The sequence below is a fragment of the Pogona vitticeps genome, chromosome 1 (assembly GCF_051106095.1).
Source record: "Pogona vitticeps strain Pit_001003342236 chromosome 1, PviZW2.1, whole genome shotgun sequence".
Taxonomy (NCBI): domain Eukaryota; kingdom Metazoa; phylum Chordata; class Lepidosauria; order Squamata; family Agamidae; genus Pogona; species Pogona vitticeps.
This window is the reverse complement of record NC_135783.1, coordinates 327,290,953-327,311,313: the sequence shown is the minus strand read 5'-3', so window position 1 is coordinate 327,311,313 and position 20,361 is coordinate 327,290,953. Positions and strand designations below refer to the sequence as shown.

Here is a 20,361-nt window from a genome sequence, read left to right as displayed (position 1 = left end):
AAGAAGGGTACCAGATTCAATGGGATAAACTTATTAGATCTAGTCTTGCTAACCGAGAGAGACCAAGTTTGCTTTCAAATATTAGACAGGCCTTCAACAATCAGAGGTATTGAAATAACTTTTCTCACTAACACTGCCTGTACCAGAAAACATATTCTAATTCCACGGTCAGGGTTCCAGGTCATCTGCACTCCATTCTCTGAGATTTCAGGGCTGAGGTCAGAGGTTAAAGGGCAGGTCCCTGTGATGTTACAGAGTAGGCCCTTGTGAAACCACAGACAAGGGGCAGGCAAAGGCTGGCTGGGAAGTAACCACAATCTGTATGCACGCAATACAGTACACATATGCCCATTTCTGCCTATTCCTGGCAGGGGCAGGCAGAGATGGGTGCCAATGTTTTACAACTGCTCTTAGGGGAAAGAAAACAACTTCCTACTTCCCTGGATCTCCTGCTGGAGATCCAGGGAAGCAGAGCAATTCCCTGGTACTTGAGTTGGTGCCCCCAGGTCTGGCAACTTTGCTTTCATCTTAGCTTACATTCATAACATCTCATATTAAGTCCTTGGCATTCACATAAATCTCATCTAGCAAAGCTAAGAAGTGTCTCTGTCACAGATTCTGCAGAGAAACCTCCAGCAAAAAACAGACTTCAAAATGCTGAATTGGTTTTTCACAGTTGAACCACAGGGTGGAAAAGAAGTCACCTTCTAGATTTTCCTACTACAGCTCCCAACTTCAAGCCAACATGGATAAAACAGGAATTATGAGAACCAAAATGTAAGCATCTGGAGGGCACCAAGCTTTTTACCCCTTGCATAAGAAGCCTCCTTGAACGCATAGCAAATAGCATTTGGAGCAACCCATCAACTTTTAGCTGCAAGAGTTCATTCAAGTCCCATTGTGCCAAAACATGCTGTAAAAGCTTTTCTTTCTGCTCTTCCTTCTCACATTTGCCTAGTGGATTGAGGCAAGGTAGCAGATAAGAGGTGAGGAAGGTTTCTGAGTAACAGCCATACTTTTAGAGCTATTATTTCTCAACTGTCATTTTGATGTGCAATCTCTAAGAATGATAACCCTCTAAAAACTGCTCTACATTTGAAGGTTAAAAATACTCTACCAGAACTTCATTGTGTCTACCGGAGGAGCATATAAATGGTTCCAAAGTGAGACAAGTTTTGCAATGGGGGAGGATCACCCTTTGCAGCGGTAATAGCCCTTTTTCCTGTTTAAAAAAAAAGCCATAAGGTTTTTGGTTTTTTCTGATGCTGCAGCTGCAACTGGGTTGGTGGCATTACTGCCATTCTTCATTATCTATAATTCCACCTGCAACCTAGCATAATTCTAGAATATTAGAGAGAAAAAAGGGAAAGGGGATGGAGGAGATGACAAAAAGAGAAACCTCACACATTTTTCTTGGAAGGAATGACTTTTGAGAAATGCTATCTTAGCACTCATAGCTACATTACATTGAGAGGACAAAGTGAGTTACTTAGCCCTGCAGCTACATTAGGTAATCACAGCAGTAGAAGGTAAATGCTTCCAAAGAATGGCAAGGGGAGTGCAGAATGGAACTGAAAAGGCTTTCACCAGCATAGCACACTAGAGTGCTTTATCCAGGACAAAGTATTTAACTCACTAAACCCAATCAGTTAAAATCAGCATGCCAAATATCTACCACTGAATCCATAAAAGCCTTTACACCTGCAACCTTCTGATGCGAAGAGATGAGCTTAGTGAATTTTTCATAGCCTCATTACATGTCTATGATGATCAAATGTATATGAAGAGCAGCTGAAAAAGGTCAGAGAAGATCTCCCAGTTGCCAAGGTTCTTGAGGCTGATTAGAAGGGGAAAGGAATTATACGAGAAACATGAGTGAAGTATAAATAGACCTCCCCCAGTGAATAATTCAGCAACTGCCAGCACATCTATTTATTTGATGCATATTTATAAATATGTAACTCAAGGCAGCATACATAGTTGCTGCTGTTGTTTTTTTCCAAGCACTGTCCCATCCAGGCACTGAAACACTCAGAAATGCTTATGTCCATCAAGGTAGCCACATCACATAGACTCATACCAGAGGCATGCAGCAATAGAAAGCTGTGAACAGCATAAAGGGAATGAAACTGAACTTCTTCAATTATCCATGCCCTGGTAACATCCAGATTTGGTTATGGCAATATCTGGCATGTAAAATGACTCATGAAAACAATTTTAAAACTCAGCTACATTCATAATAATGTGTCTAAACTGTTGGCCTGGACTTTGCAGCCTGAATGTAACTCACTAGATTATTCTTTTTAAAGAGGTGTATAGTTTATTTTGAGGCACAGTTCAAAAGTCAACATGGCTTAGACTAGAAAGAATAATGTCTACAGGTCATGGAGACATCCAGATCTTGCCCCTACATTCAGCTGTATCCTAGGTCCCATCTTCTCAGCTCCTGACCATGCCAGATTGAGTGCAAGGGTTTGAAATCTCCCCTATACTTACAATTGTAACAAACGAAGGGTCACCTTCTGATGGGATTTCCAGTACATCAATACTCCGTTCCTTGATATTTCAAAGCTAAAAGCTAAGACCAGAGGATGGTCCTCTGCAATGTCGTAGGAACAGATCTTTACAATGTCATCGGGTTGATCAATCAAAAAGCTAAAAAGGGAACAGAACTGCTTCTGGATCAGCTGGCTGCAAAACAGGCACAAAGAATGATAGAATAATGAAGTCGGCAGGGGCCCATAAGGCCATTGAGTCCAACCCCCTGCTCAAGCAGGAATACAAATCAAAGGATATCTACCAGGTGGTTGTCTAAATTTCTCTTGAATGCCTCCAGTGTTGGAGCACTCATCACCTCTCAAGGTCATTGGTTCCACTGCTGTACTGCTCCAATTGTTAGGACGTTTTTCCTGATATTCAACCAAAAACTGGCTTCCTATAACTTCAGCCCACTGTTGTGTGTCCTGCACTCTGAGATAATTGAGACCAGATCCTGCCCTTCCTCTGCATCACAGCCTTTCAAGTATTTGAAAAGTGTTATCATATATCCCCGCAGTCTTCTTTTCTCGAGGCTAAACATGCTCATTTCTTTCAGTCTTTCCTCATAGGTCTTGGTTTCCAGCTCCCTTGTCATCCTTGTGGCCCTCCTCTGAACTTGTTCCAATTTGTCAGCATCCTTCTTGAAGTGTGGTGTCCAGAATAGAACACAGCACTCAAGATGAGGCCTAATCAGTGCTGAATAGAGGGGAACTCATGGGACTTGGAGACTATACTTCTACTAATGCAACCTAAAACAGCATTTGCCTTTTTTGTAGCCACCTCAAACTGTTGGCTCATATTCAGCTTGTGATCTACAACAATTCCAAGTTCTTTCTCACCTGTAGTACTGGTGAGCCAGGTATCTCCCATCTTATAACTGTGTGTTTTACTTCTTTTTCCTAGGTGCAGTACTTTGCATTTATCCCTGTTGAATTTCATTCTGTTGTTTTCAGCCCAGTACGCAAGCATATTCATTTTCAATTTTGTTTCTGTCTTCCAGGGTGTTAGCTATTCCACCCAATTTTGTGTAATTCACAAATTTGATAAGCATTCCCTGATCCAGGTCATTAATAAAAATATTGAAGAGGACTGAGCCCTGTGATATCCCACTTGTTAGCTCCTCCCAGAAGGAGTCATTAATTGTCACACTCCTGAGTAGAATTCTGTAGCCAACTGTGTACCCATCTAACAATGGTTCTATCCAGCTCACACCTAGAACTCAATTCCCCACCCTACCCTCTACACCAAATGGCACAATGATCCCAACATCTTCCTCCCTCCTTTACTCCTGCTTTCTGGTGCACCAATGCTATACAAGCACAAGACACATGTGAACATCTTTGCATTGAGCTGCTCAGCTTACACTCCAGCCAGGCATAGGCAAATATGTACAGAATACCTAGACGTTAAAGACACATCACACAAATTGTCTTATAGCACCACTTGGCCTGAAATTTAGCTCATAAAAAGAACCAATGAAGCATAGGCTATGGTCAATACTGAGAAAAGAACCCTGTGCCATTTGAACCTGTCCATCTCCTGAGATTCTATCCCAGTGCCTTGCACTAGATGCACATACCTTCTGAACAAAGTTGAGAAAACTGCTTTTTGGACCTTATTTCCCAGAAGTTCCAGCTGGGAGATTCTGCTGAATCCCCTCCTGAGGACAGTCAACTGGCCCATGGTTCCTTTTCTTCTAGGCATTTGATGATTGATTTGAATATTCCAGATTCAAAATGAGAACTTATTTTTGCTACAATTATTTCTGTGAGATAGAAGAGATCTTCCCTCTAGGGTATAATGGCATTGGCCCTCATCAAGCTTCAGTAACTTAGTCATTTAAACCTTAAAGGTGAGAAGGATTTTTTTTTTTTTTGCCTGATATAGGATTGCTGAGCAGCCATTGTGCATTTTCTGCCACTTGCTTTTAAGTTGTATGTAGACAGTCTGGGATAAATGTACCCAGATGTATATGCCTACACTAACTGGTTTTTTTAACTTAAAAAATCCCCAACTTCTTAGTTATTTCAGCTAAAAGGATATATGACTCAACATGGCACAGTACAACCATAGATATAAACAAGTTCTAAACTTACACATCTTCCATCTGGAAACAACTTCCTGATTGCTTTTGACACCATGTTCAATTCTCATTAGAGGAATTAAAAGTGACAGTTGCTGCTTATAAGAGACAATAGAGGAAGCCAAGGCTTTGACACAATTGTGATTTCATAAAAAGGTATCATGATCGCTCTCCTTTGAAAAAATAAAAAAAAATACAGATGCAAATACTGTATAACGTTTGTAGGCTTAAAAATGTTAAATTTGTATTTAAATTCATATTTACTTTAAAGGCTTATTTAATATAAATATAGCATGTAATTAATTAACTTTACAATGCATGAAGTACATCTGTATCTGCTTACGATAGACCACCAATGTGCTTCAGTGATTAGAACTGAGGATTCAGGAGAATGAAACTCATCCAGAGACCCTGAGTCATTCACACACCTTGAAGCACAACCCACCTCACTGGGTTCTTTTGAGGATAAAGTAGAAAGACAGAGACATCCTTATTAATCCAATGAAGGAAACGCAGAGTATAATTGATGTTGTTTTATTACAATTTAGGAGCTGTGCACAAGAAGTGACATTATTATTCCTACACAGTTTGTGACAGAGACTAGCCTTATGCAGGCATTATGCTTGAAAGGGCTCTAACCCTGTTGGGAAATAGGTACATGCATAGGTCCTGTCTCCACCCAAAAGTTTGCACAGATACTTCTAAAGGACAAATCAGATCACAAATAGGCTGTAATCTATCTGAAAAGATAAGTTGGTCGATCAGACCAGATGGGCGGGATATATAAATCAATCAATCAATCAATCAATCAATCAATCAATCAATCAATCAAGAAAGAAAGAAAGAAAGAAAGAAAAGTTGCCAATAGGAAGGGCAGTTAAGAAAACCCATGTCTCTGTTACCCATCATACACGTACACGCAGACCAACTATGCTTTTCTAAACTGTGCAAGGCCCTCTTCACCGGAATACTGGAGAGAGGATCCAAGAGCCATAAGTTTCTCACTGTGGGCAGTTCGCTTGTGCTTTTTACATGAAAGCCACTGTATTCATCTTGACTTGAACTCTATGCACCATCAGACCAGTTCAGACTAATGTAACATTAATAACCACTTCTCCTGTTAGCTCGGATATTTTTTTCCAGCTTGTAGATCTTGAAGACATGGACAGAATGGTTAGAACAATGCGGGCTTTTGGGTAACCAAATCTGCTAAAGATGGGACTGCTGCACCACATTTTAAGACAAGTGATAAATGCTTCCTTGCAGGAAGGAGTTGCTCCAAGGAAGTTACAACTTCTGCTCTTGACCCTTACTAACCTGTCCTTATTAATTACAAGACAGTCCTCATTAACAACAGGCCAGTCTCAAATTTACCTTTCTGGTGAATGAGAGTTGACCAGATTGTTGAAGTACAACTTTAAATGCTGCTGGATCACACTGATCTTCTGGACCAATTTTAGTCATGCTTTTTTGCTGAAATATAGGATTGAGACTGCTTTTGACTGTCTTACTAGAAACTATGCCGGAAACTCGATAAGGGGAGTAACAACCTCATTAGTCTTCCTGGACCTGATAGTAGCTTTTGATACCAGTCACCTTTGGATTATCTCTCTGGGCTGGGTAACGAAGCACTGTATTTTATTTATTTAAAATATTGTTATCCCACCTTTTTTCCTTAAAAGGTCCTAAGGTGACTATTGCAGTGGCTCTAATTCCTCTTTTCAGGACAAACTCAAAAGGTGCTGCTTGAGGAGCATTGTATGATAACACGGCCTTTGGTATACCCGCAGGGTTCTACCTTATCCTCTGTATTATTTAAAATCTACATGAAGCTGCTAGGAGAGATCATTCAGAAGTATGGCGTAAGGTACTTGCTGCTGACAGCCTGCTGTACTGCTCCTTGTGATCTGATATCAAGGAAGTTTTCTGTGAATGCTGCCTGGGTTGCTTTTAGTAGACTGTTTGCAAACAGTGACCTGTTAGTAGACTTACAGGTTTTAATGGGTTTTTTTTGGTGGTAGAGCTTATTTTATTTTATTTGAATGACTCTCCAGTTAAATTTATTTTTAACTTATTTTTTGTGGGTTGAACCACCTGGAGGTGGAACTATGGACCATGAGTTTGAACACCCATTGTGCATCCCTGGAGGGGGCCAGCCAAGATTACTTAAAGTGTGTGGCAGATGGGGTGATGTATTGTACCATCTATGTAGCCCTGGGCAAGTAGAAGAGTCTCAGAGCACCACCATTAAACTATTTTTGTGTATTTTATATTGGGAAAACCCTGAGAGGGTCACCATAAGGAGGAATTGACTTAACACAATTAATTATTAAGCTGCCTTGAGCACTACGCAGTAGTAGAAACAGTTCAGGCACAATAAATAATATATAATTATGAGTATTACACATTCCTCCTCCCCCCCAAAAAATATGAAAAAGCTTAAAACATCTGCGTAGAACAAGCCAAGAATTTTCAGAGGGTTAAGTTACTATGTAAGCAAGATGCTGTATAGTAATAAAATAGAAAGAAAGAGGGCATCCTTGGGTATTTAATTGCACCATGAGCATGATCACTTCCTTCAGAATTATACTTACAAAGCAGAAGTAATTATTGCAAATTGTGAAGTCACTTCTGTGATGACCCCCCAGTACTCCTTATCATTTCTTTAGTTCCTTACTGGCATTCTCTATTATATCACATAAGAGATACTGTGGTAGTAAAAAAAATTTTTTTAAAAAATCAATCATGTGCCACAGAGTCAGTCCAGAACCTTCAGAAGCCAGTACAAAAGATATCCTCCAATAGGTAGGCAAGCTGAAAATAGTCATTACTATGGAAAATATATCTTTATTCCTACAGTGCATACATTTCCAGTATGAGATGTCTTGTTGTTGGTACATACTAAATTTGTTCCTAATACTGCCACTTAATTACCTGCTTAATTAGTATCTGCTTGGATAAGCATATAGTCTGCCCTATAACTTTGGATCTCACAGGTCTGGTTGTCTGTAATGAATACTAAGATTAAATTCAGGGTTTGTGGGGGAGTGAATGAAAATGAAGAAAAATTTGAAAATTTATAATAGCTAAATATGAACATCATGTTTTATGGGTTGTGGAAAAAAAATACATTGGAAGTTAGTGTTGCAAAATTTATTTAGCAGAAGATTGCTCTATCCACAAGAAATAGTTGGCTCATTTGTCTTCATCATTGTCACAAATCCCTTGTGCACTTTTAATTTCTTTCATCAAATGCCAGAAGGTCTGGGATTAAGTTTTTAGAATCCTCTTTTTTAAATAAAAACTATGCCAATTCATCTGCAGTTCTTTTGACCCGCTTAGAACATGAATTTAAACTGACAAATTTCACCATTTCAGTACACACATTTCACTAGACACTTTTTTCTGAACCTGTAGCAGATACATTATGATGGTGTTATTTATGAAGATGGTCAATAAGAGCTTCCTCCTATCAGCAAGCCACTTGCCAGATTCTAATGCTAAGTATTTTCTTAGAACATCTGACTGCATAGTGTTTATCTATGGGTGAAGCAGTGCGCTGAAATAATGGCCACTCAGACATAGATATTGTCCATTTATAAAGAAATGTATAAGCCAACAGTGTTTCAAATAATAAGCCCAGAAAATGGAGTTGTACAAATACAGTACATCAGACCTCAAAAATGCAATAAGCCAGAGGCTGTAACAAAGTCTGCAGGTGGACAAATATCCCTGCACATCTCTTAGAGGGGCCAGTATGTTTGCCTCTCCTTACCTCTGCTCTGCATTTTCTAAGGGAAGAACTAGGTTATACTTGATCTTTATGAAAAAGACTGCCTATGACATTCTACTGCCAAACTTTGTGTCCTTCCACAAAGAGGCAAAGACCTTTCTCTTCAGGTAGGTTTTTCCTTAGTGACTGGAAAACGAACATTTTTAATGAACTGTTGTGCTCTGTTGTTTTCAATCTTTTTTAGTATTTATTTTATTGGCCTTTTAAAATAAAATATTTGCTTATTTATTTTCTAATATTTGTTTACTTTCTGTTTTTAGCTTTTAAAATTGTCTTTTAATTGCTGTAATCCTCCTTGGGTCTTTTTAAAGAGCAAAGTGGGGAAAAATATCTTAAATAAATAAAATAAATAAATTGTGGGGAATTAAACAATGGCTGCCAAGAGTGGTTCCCAAATAAACTAATGAAGTATCACCCAGACACAGAAGATTAAACATCCTACAAGAACAGTCAGAAACTTTTCACTCTCCATATTACTTTGGACTTCAATATCCTTTAGTTCATACCAGCCTGACCATTGCTAAGGGATTATGACAACTGAAGTCCAAAATATCTAGAAGGCCAAAGGTTCCATATCCTGAAACAGGACTAGACATAGTATGTTGCCTATAGTTATAAGAGTGGCACCATTTGTGAATCACGCCTAAACCTGGAGGTGCTTCTGCTTGATTCATTAGTTTATCTCAGTCCAAAAAAGTGCATATTGAGCAGGTCTGGTGAATTTGTGGGCTTCCAAATTTTGACACACTTCTACCCTATCATCTTTCATAATGACCAAACCTGCAGAGGCTGATGGGAACTCAACATCTGTAGTGGACGAACAAAGATTCCCCAGTCTTGACACATGTTCACTGGAAGGATACTGTCCAGAAAACCTGTGAATGTAAAAACTTCATTGTACATCATAATTTAACCATTTTAACTGTAAAGATGTTGAACCGAGATGTTGCCAAAGTTCTTGGCTTCTAGCCTTGGGACAGATCAAGAGTGTTTTGTTTGCCTTCTTAGCTTTCCACTGTTTTTGTCCTAAGAAAAATAATTGTGTTAGCACTGCTGAATTCCTTCAGATTTTAATCCAGTCACTGAAAGTTAGAAATATGATCCCACTGCAATGACTTCGGGTTTGGGTGTGGCATTGGACATCATGTCCTAATCAGCAACGCATAGCTCCACAACTGTCTTCCAGAAGCTTGTAAAATATGATTGTTTATGAGATATTGATGGCTAGAGGGGAACACTAAAGAGCAGAGAGTCATAATTAGAATTCCAATGCATTGGATGCAATAAAGATTCCATCAATGTCACAAAGAGATGAGTGGCTGTGAATCCTGGAGTCATCATGGCCCATACAATCTGATTTATACACTTACAATGCTGGACAAATGAAGGGCAAAGAACCAATGCCAAACAATTCCAGCAAGGCAAGTCCTCACTTATCCCTCCGCTGGCTGCCGAAAAAGCACAGACACTCTGGACTCAGCTGTTTTATGCTGCAACGCTCTGCCAAATAACCTGGACTTAGGTCCAATCCATCTACATTTAGTGAAACTGCTCCCTTATCGGTAGATCCACAGCTGCATCATGTAGGATGTGTGCGTGTGCATCAGTTGATAAGAAATTTCTGCAGGAAAATAGAATCTCAGTAGATCAACAGACCTTCCCCCTGCCTTCCCTCCCCTTTCCTCTTGCCAAAGCTGCTGGCAGCAATTCTAAACACCTCATTTATTCCGGATTTATAAAGGTCCTCTGTGTGGAGAGTAGAGCTTAGCTTTTGACATTTATATATTTCTTCTCTAGAGATACCATTGTATACATACAATATTTTGAGGCTGCAGGGCTGGGGCAATTAAAATCAACAACGTGGTCTGTAGCTTGAGTGCAAACACTAACGAAGAAAAACGGAATGTTCCAGTCAGTCTGCACACAGGCGTTTAGGGTTTTGCTATTTTTTAAAAAAAAAGAAGAAGAAGAAGAGAGATGTCTGCTGTGTCCCTTTATTGCTCAGCTATTTTCTAAGTATAATAGTCGACACTTTTCTCCCTGAGTAAAGACTGTTATTGTGTTATACACCACTTCTACAGAGGAAAACTACCAAAATTAATTTCATCAAATGGCGCAAGTAATGTCTTAAATAAAAACAGGCTATTAGAGGGACGGTGATGTTTTACAATTTACTGGTGAACTATAGATCAATGTGGTCAGGGTGTTTTCCCACCCTCTAAGGGGGGTACAGAGAGGGGGAAAGAAGGGGGAGAGTTTCACTGAGGATACTGGCAACAAGCCAATGAGATTGCAAGCATAACTGCTAGGCACAGGCTGACCTGATGCAGAGAACTTGGCGATTAAATGGTACCTATTTGTTCTTCTATCTGTTCTTCTTAGACAACTCGTTGTTTAAGGTACACTTTACAGCTTTCATTAGGAAGGAGCTAGTGAAATGCAGTACTTCTGAACAACTCCATATCTGCATAAGAGGAAATCACCAAGCACATTAGAGAAATAAATATTAACAACAATACTTTACTTCATCATTAGTGACCACAGATGATTGTCTGTGGACAAACGCTAGCTCTATGGATTGGAAACGGAGATGAGCACTGCCACCTCCAGTCAGACACGACTGGACAAATTGTCAAGAGGAACCTTTATCTTTAGTACAAGGGAGGCTATGCTAAAGGTTGTGGATTTACTTTGGGGTATTTGTTTTGTTTTGTTCTCCCCCCCCCCAAGAACTATTATCCAATTACACATATGGAAAGAAAGAGACTTATATGTAAAATGAAAGGTTTCTGAGCCTAGACCTGCCTGTCTTTCTACTAGAATTGAATAGGCATATCAAGCTCAATTCCCTTGTTACCCCTGCAACCCCAACACCTCTCTTCACTTCAGCATAATGAAGGTGTTGCTTTCCTGGTTTTCTCCTCAAATAACTGGGAGTCAGAAATGAATACTGATCTACTTCAAACCACCCAGAAATCTACCAGCAAATCCTGTGATATCTTCTCACTTGTCTAAGAGAAATTAATGATTAATGATGACACAGATTACATAATGATGTCAGGAAAGAAACTCAGACTGATAAGAGCCTGTAAACTGGCAGTCATTGAACATCTAAAGTAAGGGGATAAGTTTAATAGCTACTAAAATTGCAGACACTGATCATAATGCTTTACTTGTAACAAATAAAGTGACTCACAAAAACAATAATGAAGACACAAAGGGCAGTTCCACATAGCTGAATTGTCAAATGTCTAATCAATTTTTCATCCTATGCAAATTACAGAACCTATTCATAATATAGTAATGTCTCTCTCCCCACATACCTGAACTAGAGGGGAAATAATCAATTAGGTACCCCTGCCTGCTGCTACCAGACCAGAAAAGTGGTGCCCTTTCCTATGGCAGTGTTCCTAACATAGCCAGAGAAAACTCTAAAGACATTGTTTTTCTATCCTGTAATGCGATGGCATTCTTAAGATTTCAACACCTTCGCCATTATGCAAGTACACAGAAGACAAGTGAGAGTGTGTACATGCATCTCCTTTTCTCTTTTTATGTCCCCCTTTCTGGGGCCTGACTTGAAATACCAAGAGGCACTCTGATCCTCTGATTTCAGCAGTCACAGCTAAGGTTCCAAACCTTGCACTTCCAGTTTTAGCATTTGTCACTTCATTTCCCAAGGGCAAGAAAAACAGAGAGTTATGTCATTTCACCAAATTGGAAGCATTTTTCCTCCATTCCTTTTTGTTGTTTTATGACTATATTCCTTTTGTTTCAGACAGGAAGGACACTCAAGAGACCTGTGATTATTCTGGAAAAGCGTACAGGAAATAGTAAAAACAATTGGAATAGCTTTAAAAAAACAACAACACCCACAACTAACTTTCCCTATTTCTGACTTTAGTGGAGACTGAGACACCAAAGGATGCCAAGGCTGTCCAACCCTTTTTTTAAAGCTTTGTTTTGATAAAGTTTTAAACTACAAGCCAGCCCTCCAAGTTTTCAGATGTTCTCAACCTGTCCTTAATTTTTCCAAGAACATCAAGCAAAATTGACCCTCATTAATAGATATCTTACACTGACCAATCAAAATGGCTTGCATTTCGAGAAACAAAGAATAAATTACATATGGCTATAAGATAAATCATATGTGGAGGACTATACAACTATATTATTATTATTTCTTATCACTGATTTGGGAGAAGAGGGTTGCTTTCCTCTTGAACATATATACTAACTTGTCAACTCAAGTCACCTGGAGACATTTGAAAATGGCTTATCTACGTCCCTGTCAACTTTGTACAGATGGATCCACAACATAGAAAAATCACATTTTTGAGTAGTATTTCTTAAAAACAGCTCACACAACCAACACCCTCAGTTTTTGGAGTATAGCCCCCATAACTACCCAGTTATAATGACCACTCGCCACACTAGCTGGGGGATTACGAGAGCTGCAGTCTAAAATGTAATTTTTGACTACTGACTAGATATTTAGAAGCATAGCAAAACAGGCAGTCTAGGCTTTTTATTAGGTAGAGTGGGATAGGTTTATCAGACTGATAACTTCCAAGACTATGGTTTCTTGGTTTAAATTGCTACATTATTGAACAATTTGGTTACTTGGCTTTAAAAACAAACAAGCAGACCAACTACAGTTTCCAAAGGTCATTAAATAAAATAGAGATATAGTATCTCTACGTAGGACCTAAACTGAATTAGTCAGTCTGCTTCTCTTGAAAAAAGCAAACTTGCGACAAGAAAAGAAAAAAAAAGATACTGCTACCTGGTCAAACTGGTTACAACTAAAATGGTAAATCCTAAAAATGCAGCAAAAAAAAAAAAAGAGTCCTACCTGCTGTCCTAGAAAAAGGATGCAAATGAAGGATCTGATCAGACACCCACCGCCACCACATATCTCACCAGGGGAACTTCCACATGATCTCTGGCTCTTCAAGAACCCACCATAACTCCAGAAAGTTGTCTGTGCATTCATATATGCATACGTTCTCACTTGATAACACAAAATGGCATAAAGTGAGTGAGAATTCACAGTCTCAGTGACCAGGAGTCTGGTGTATTTCATGGGAAATGGACATCCAGTTTTCCTCTCCTGGAAGGACTTGCCTTCTACCCACACAACTAGTTTGCTGCCCTTGACTCTGCAGAACTTGGGAGGATGCTGTCTTTTTTGTCAGTTAAGGAGGCACTCACAAATTACCAATGTCAAAATGTATGTACATACAAAACTGGAAAAAGATTATTACTATTTAAACATAATTATAAAGCCTCACATAATCACTGAAGACAATGAAAAGCTGATTGTGTCCCAGTGCTTACTGTGAGTACACAATTTCAAGGCCCCTGATCTTCTTTCTCTTGGTGCTCTATCTGAGGACTGGACTACCCTTCCAACAGTGAACACCTTCAAAAAAGAGAAGAATCCCCAGCAGCCCTTCAGAGGACATCATCTGTAACACAGTAATTGTGGTCACTCTATTATCTGTGTAAAAATAAGATGCAACTTCTACACCTTTGGGCTTTTGCGAATTCAAGGGTAGCATACATTATCCTTTGTTTCACAAAGCAAAACACTGAAGTAAGCTGGTCTCCCACTAAATGCTGATGTTCTTTCTGGTATAGATACAGCATATAATCCTCATATTCTTCTCTTACAATAAGGAAATGTTCCGCTAGAGATGACATATGCTCCATTGTATAATGTCATCTAGGCACAGCAGAGGTTTGCATGGATGAACAATCCTCTACAAAGCATAGACGGCCCCTGATCAATGTGAGTACATATGCAAAGCAGATCACTACTCTCAGGAACTGCAACCTATATACTGTACACTGTAAACAATAATAACTGTATATAATGTTATCAGTCAAGCTGCTTCTGATGTACGGTGACGCTATGAATTAATGACCTCCTGTCGTTAACTGTCCTGCTCAGGGCTTTCAAACTAAAGTCCTTGTCTTCCTTTTCTTAGTCAATCCACATCAAGTCCAGTCTTCTTCTCTCCTTCTGCCTTCAATTTGTCCTGATATTATTATCTTTTTGTGATCAGTTAAGAGACAGGAAATACAGCTCCAGAATGTTTTTTCTATCTCCAGCACTGCATCTCACAACAGTGACTGTGCATTACGGGTTGCAGGCCCATTATAATGGAAAATAGATCTTGCATTTCCCAAAAAATGTATAGTGTGTTACAACACCTTTTGGTGCTACAACAAAGAAATGGAATATTTCCTTCCCAGTGACCTATGATTGCTCATTTGTTTCTGCTTATGAGGATGACATGCGCCACCAGCTGCAGTTGGGAGTGGCATGCTTGGCAGAGTTAACCCATTTCTGTCCCAATAAGGTCCTGGATTTAGTTTCCATTCTGGGATTTGACCTTTTCAATCAGCATATCATGTAATAGCTAGCGGACAGTTTACAGCAACCGCTTTCAGAGGCATGCCTTGGATCAGATGGTGCAAAAATATCAGAAGAGAAGAATCTCTGGAAACATAGGCTTCATATGTTTGTCCACTATTAGCTAGGCGAAAGGGAAGGCTTTCTTTAGCCTGGTGTTAAACTAACGAGTCAATAGGAACATCTGTGGGATTCACCCTCTCCTCGTATGATGTTTTGTACCTTATGTAGTGCATGAAACACTACAGCAGTTCCATTAAGGCAACTGTAAGTCTAAAACAGTATAAAGATGGAATTTATGAATTGTTGTTGCCAATCCTGTAGGGTACAGACGACATAGATAGCAACTACTCCAGCATCTACACACACCCTAAGTTAGGGAGCACCTTTAGTTCAATTCAAGGCTAATCCACTTGGCTTCTGGCTTAAGTCTAGCAACACCAAAGGGATTTCAAGAAAAAAAAACTGATCTATTTCCTGTTAGCATGAAATCCTGAACCTTCCTACAGACATCTCATTAGAAGGGAAAGTTCTTCTGCAGTTCCTGTTTTGTAATATTCACACAGGAGACTTCCAGTAGACTGACTCCACTCTCACTAAACGGTTATTGGAGCTGTGGGCTCACTTTCACCATGCTTCATTACTCCTGATCCAGCACATCAATAGAGGAAATAAAGGAGAAACAAGGCCGAGACTATATGTATTCACACAGCCAGTAAGTTGAATGAATTAAAAAAAAAAAAGAAAACATTTCTAGGCTCTGATTACACTTCTGCAACAGCTTATCAGGATCTGACTCTTTGACTATCATGGCTACTTAAAGGTTATCATCCATAATCCATTTGCAAATCATTTTCCTTTATGTTAATTTCTGTGACTGTAGTCCTTAGTCCATAAACTGTCACAGAGAATTACTCTGTTAATTTATCAGTTGACTAGCTGCCCAGTGATTAATAATTATGAAAGACTGAAAAAGCCTTGTCAGTAAATTTGCAGTGACCTTTGGGGGACTGATCTAAAGGGAAATGGGAGAGGCTCAATCCTGACTGTGGCTTTCCCGTGTTTTTCAAAGTATGGTTAAACTGTGCTAACAGATACTCAAGAGTAATGAAAACAAAGAATCTAGAATTGGGATAATTCTGTCATGCTAGAAAGTCATAAAACTATAATCTGGGGGATCATCCTAGTCATGCAACCTCATTAGATAGAATAAGTACTGGAGATTAGTTCAGAAACCCCTGAAGTAGTGAGTATAGCTAAATAAATAAATAAATAAATAAATAAATAAATAAATAAATAAATAAATAAATAAATAAATAAATAAATAAATAAATAAATAAATAAATAAATAAATAAATAAATAAAATCTCTAACTGATGAAGTATTGCCTTCATCACAGAGTGATTCTATTTAAGCGAATAAAGCTACATGCAGATAAACAGACTGGAAACTGATGCTGAATTCCCAATGAATATTTATCTAAATGAATGTTCTGATTCTATCATCAGCCTACATAGAAAATTACAGCCAGCCCTTACATTAAACCAGATCAAAACAGGTTAGTCTTAAAATAAATTGCCATGGAGATCTGACCCAGTGTAAAATATATAGAAGACCTTTAAACTGAAGATCAGAAAGCTTAATGTGTGTCTTTATTATCTTTTAAATTAACGATGCCTTACTGACTTCTTTATGGATATTTTCTGCAATCTGGAATATATCACAGCTTTTAAAAAAAAAATCATACTATCACTGACTTTCAATTCAGTCCCAAGGGCATGTCAGGAAAAGGAATCAAAAACAAATAAAGACAATTAATTGTGTAAACCATCAAAGAACAAGAAAATCCAAACTATATGGGCCACTGAATGAAAATAGCTAAATTCACTGTTGTACCAATTTTTTTTACTAGATGACACAATGGAAGAGATATGAAAGGGACTGGATTATGTTCCCCTAAAGTAGTTGCTTTTTTTGTTAGCAATTACAGTATGATTTTTTTTAAATAAAAACACAGTGCTAAGATTTAACCATGAATCGAATCTTACATTTATATCATTATTTTTCTTTAGATTAAACCTTGGGGATTAATATACAAATCACAGGTTGCCGTTTGAAATTTGCTTTCCATAGAATAGCCACCCTGTATGGTTATCTTCCACTGAATAGTCATTTTATGTGGTTTCCTTCATTTTTGTGTGTGTTTAAAAAACAGTTGCTAAAAAAACCCCTCTCTGCTTTAATCTTTGGCACCTTTCAGCTCTTTCAGTATGTCAGTTTGGAAAGAAAGAAAGACAGGGAGAGGAGGAGGAGAGAGAATTATGTCTGGGCAAAGCCTGTGAAAAGGAAATGAGGAGTCACCAAATAGCTAATGCCATCATATTACCCTAGCATTAAAGCATTGAATATCATCTGGAAAATGCCAAATAAAACTGTTTCCTTAACTGAAGCAATGTAATTGTTCAAGCCCTCAATTCACAATCTGCAATAATTAACTAAAACCTAAATTATGGATCTGGATACAAGCAAAAGACAAATTAGTACTGAAAAGCTGAGTTTAACAATCCCCTAAAAAGGACCATCTGTTAATATCAACAACCTATTCCCTTGCTCTCTGTTGTGAGTTCACAGCAGAGACACAGATGAACAGGTGGGGGCATGTTGTTAAAAGCTATATGCATTTCAATTTCAAAATGATATGTATTCCTACAGGAGTAGTACAGTCACTTCTGGACCAAATGTAGACTATTAGAACAATAAAACTCAGTTTTGTCCCTAGATTTGGTTAGGATGATTAGCTTCTGACTACTAGTAAACTATAGAGGACAATGAATACGTGGCTGGTGTTCTTTGCATGATTAACAATAGACCAGATTTAGTCGGTATCACTTTGAATTTTGTGCAGCTCAAATAGTGGACACTAAGACTGAACACCATCTTTGAATTCTGAAAGCAAACTAAATTGAAGGTATCAATAATACAAACAATTCAGATGGTGTTCTCTTCCTCACCACCCAATATACTTTGCAGAAGAGAAGAAAGGAGGGGAGAGGAGAAAGAACATGCATTGATTATACACTTCTCACAGATAGAGGTCACTAATGGACTGAATTTGAACCACTGTGGCAGAAACCACAAAGTTATATGAAAGTAATCTAGTGAAAATGAACTCACTTTTAGATTAAGAGCAGAGAGTGCAAAGATGACTAAGAGACTCTCTTCTTGAAAACAAACAACATTCTCTTAAGAAAGATTATTTCCTATATCTGTAAAGTGTAGCAGAATCAAACCCACAGCTGTTAACACACTCAAAGTACTGTACTGCTTGTTTTCAAGCAAGTAAACCTATGCTTTGGATGCCAAGGAACAAAGAAGGAAATCATATTATTTTTAAGAGCTGGCTTTTTAACCATTGACAGATGCAAATGCATTCCCGACTACTGCCCAAAACCAAAGGTATGTACTGCATTTTCAAAATGGGTGGAAGCGGGGTTGTTTTTGTCAGAGAAGTCTAATTCTGAAGCAGTCTTCAGCAGACCAGGCTATAATCACGGCTTATAACAGTGGCTCAAATTAAATCCAGAGACTGAAGGCATATGCACATAAAGATTGCGTCTTATAAGGTGTGTGCGTGTTTGTGTGTGTGTGTGTGTGTGTGTGTGTACAGTCTAGCCTTAGTATGCTCCAACAATTTCTCTTCTGTATAAACAGCAGACTTTGCAAACAGTATTCACCATTCTAACATGATGCCAATCTACCAGAAAGAACATTATCGCCATACTAAGGAAGTTTGCTTCTTCATAAGGCTGGACCTGCACACCTTTTCTGTCTCCTTCTGTCGCTCATACACTGTCACAATACCACATATAAATAGTGAAATCTGTTTTCGAACTAAGGTAAAGTTCAACATGATTCTTAAGGTTGTGTGCAATGTACTGTCAGAAAACTGAGGTGCTTTTGACTCTAAAAATCATGAGAAGTTTGGAATCAATGGATTCCAACCAGGTAGAACATTACTGCAGATACTTGCCCAGTTTTCCTGATCCAGTATTTGGGATGGGGTAAGATGTACAATAGTAACTGACAGTAAGATAAGAAAATACAGACTAGCTGAGGTTGATAAGCAAGAAAGTATTGGTATTTTTATGGTGGAGGGAGTAGTTTGGCACTAAAACAGAAGGAGAAAGAATAGGTGTCAATCATCTTAAGAAAGTTAAACAAAAAATAAACCTCACAGAAATACTCTTATCACATCTAAATAAAGAAAGGTCTGTTGTACATGGCCTTCACAAGGACTCTTGTCTTTATTTATTTAGTTATAAACAGATTAGATGGATTAGTGCAATTCTGAATGAACCTGAGGTGTGAGATGCATCTCGAAGACAGTTACAACCAAAATGGCTCTTTTATTAAATATCTAGAAGCCATACCTCAAATGAATGAATGAATGAATGAATAAAACACCAGATCTGAAGTGTGCTTGAGCTACACCTTCACCTAGGGCCTATCCTTTTTTGTCTCCCTTGAATCCATTATGGATTCAGAAATGCCTCTGAAGAAGTTCTTCAATATATGGCACAGTGAATGAATCCACAAATGAACTCCAGTATAACTTTGGAAGGTTTCTTTCTTTCTTTTTGACTCAATGACTACAGGATTAAGCTGCCTGCAGAAGATTACATTTCAGCACCAAATTGGTTTGATTAGTTTCTAAGCACTAAGGCGTTAAGAGGCAGTAAGTAAACCTCTGAAAAGGCTTGAGTGTAAAAATAAAGACCTTGACTTATAGAGCAATTCTCCCATACCACACACACACACACACACACACACACACACACACACACACACAAAGTTGCCTCCTTTCTCTCTCTGTCTCTCTCTCTCAAATCAAAACAAGTAACTTAAAATTCAATCAATCAATCAATCAATCAAAAGCAACTATAGAAATTGTGCCAGCACTTTCTGTTTTTGCATGGGTTTGTGCTTTGGATTTTATTAGCTTATCTTAAGCCTTAAACAGATTTCCTCCATTAAAACTAATTAAAAGCTCATGTTGACTGATTCCCCATTCCAAAGAAGGTTGATGGCCTCTCCTTTAGTATACATCTGATTTCTTTCTTTTTTGTTGTTGTTGTTTAGTTGTTAAGTCCTGTCCCAACTCTTCCTGATCCCATGGACCAGAGCATGCCAGGCCCTCCTGTCTTCCACTGACTCCCTGAATCTTTTTACCCTATGCTTTATTTCACACTCTACCAAGCTTTCTCACCTGTTCGGTTCATCCCGTCCATGCAAACATCTTCCCTGGCCTCTTTTTCTTCTGGCTTGTCAGTAGGCATCATTGCTCTTACCAGCTCCATTTGATAGCCCTTAAATGCAATTTCTTCCTCCTTCTCCATCCCTCAAGCCATCGAATCCACCTTTATGTCGCTACTGATGGAGATCTGATGAATACTGATGCAATTTACAGTTCCCTGTCTGCAACCCCTCCACTGGAAATCTCCTACTGCTTCTCAGTAGAAAGCACTT

At 38.6% G+C, this 20,361-nt stretch overlaps 1 protein-coding gene across 2 annotated transcripts in view; it reads right to left on the bottom strand.

Moving 5' to 3' along the window:
* FLRT2 (fibronectin leucine rich transmembrane protein 2) overlaps positions 1 to 20,361 on the bottom strand; it is a 103,726-nt gene that overhangs the window by 76,399 nt on the left and 6,966 nt on the right. The gene's annotated exons all lie outside the window — the stretch shown is intronic.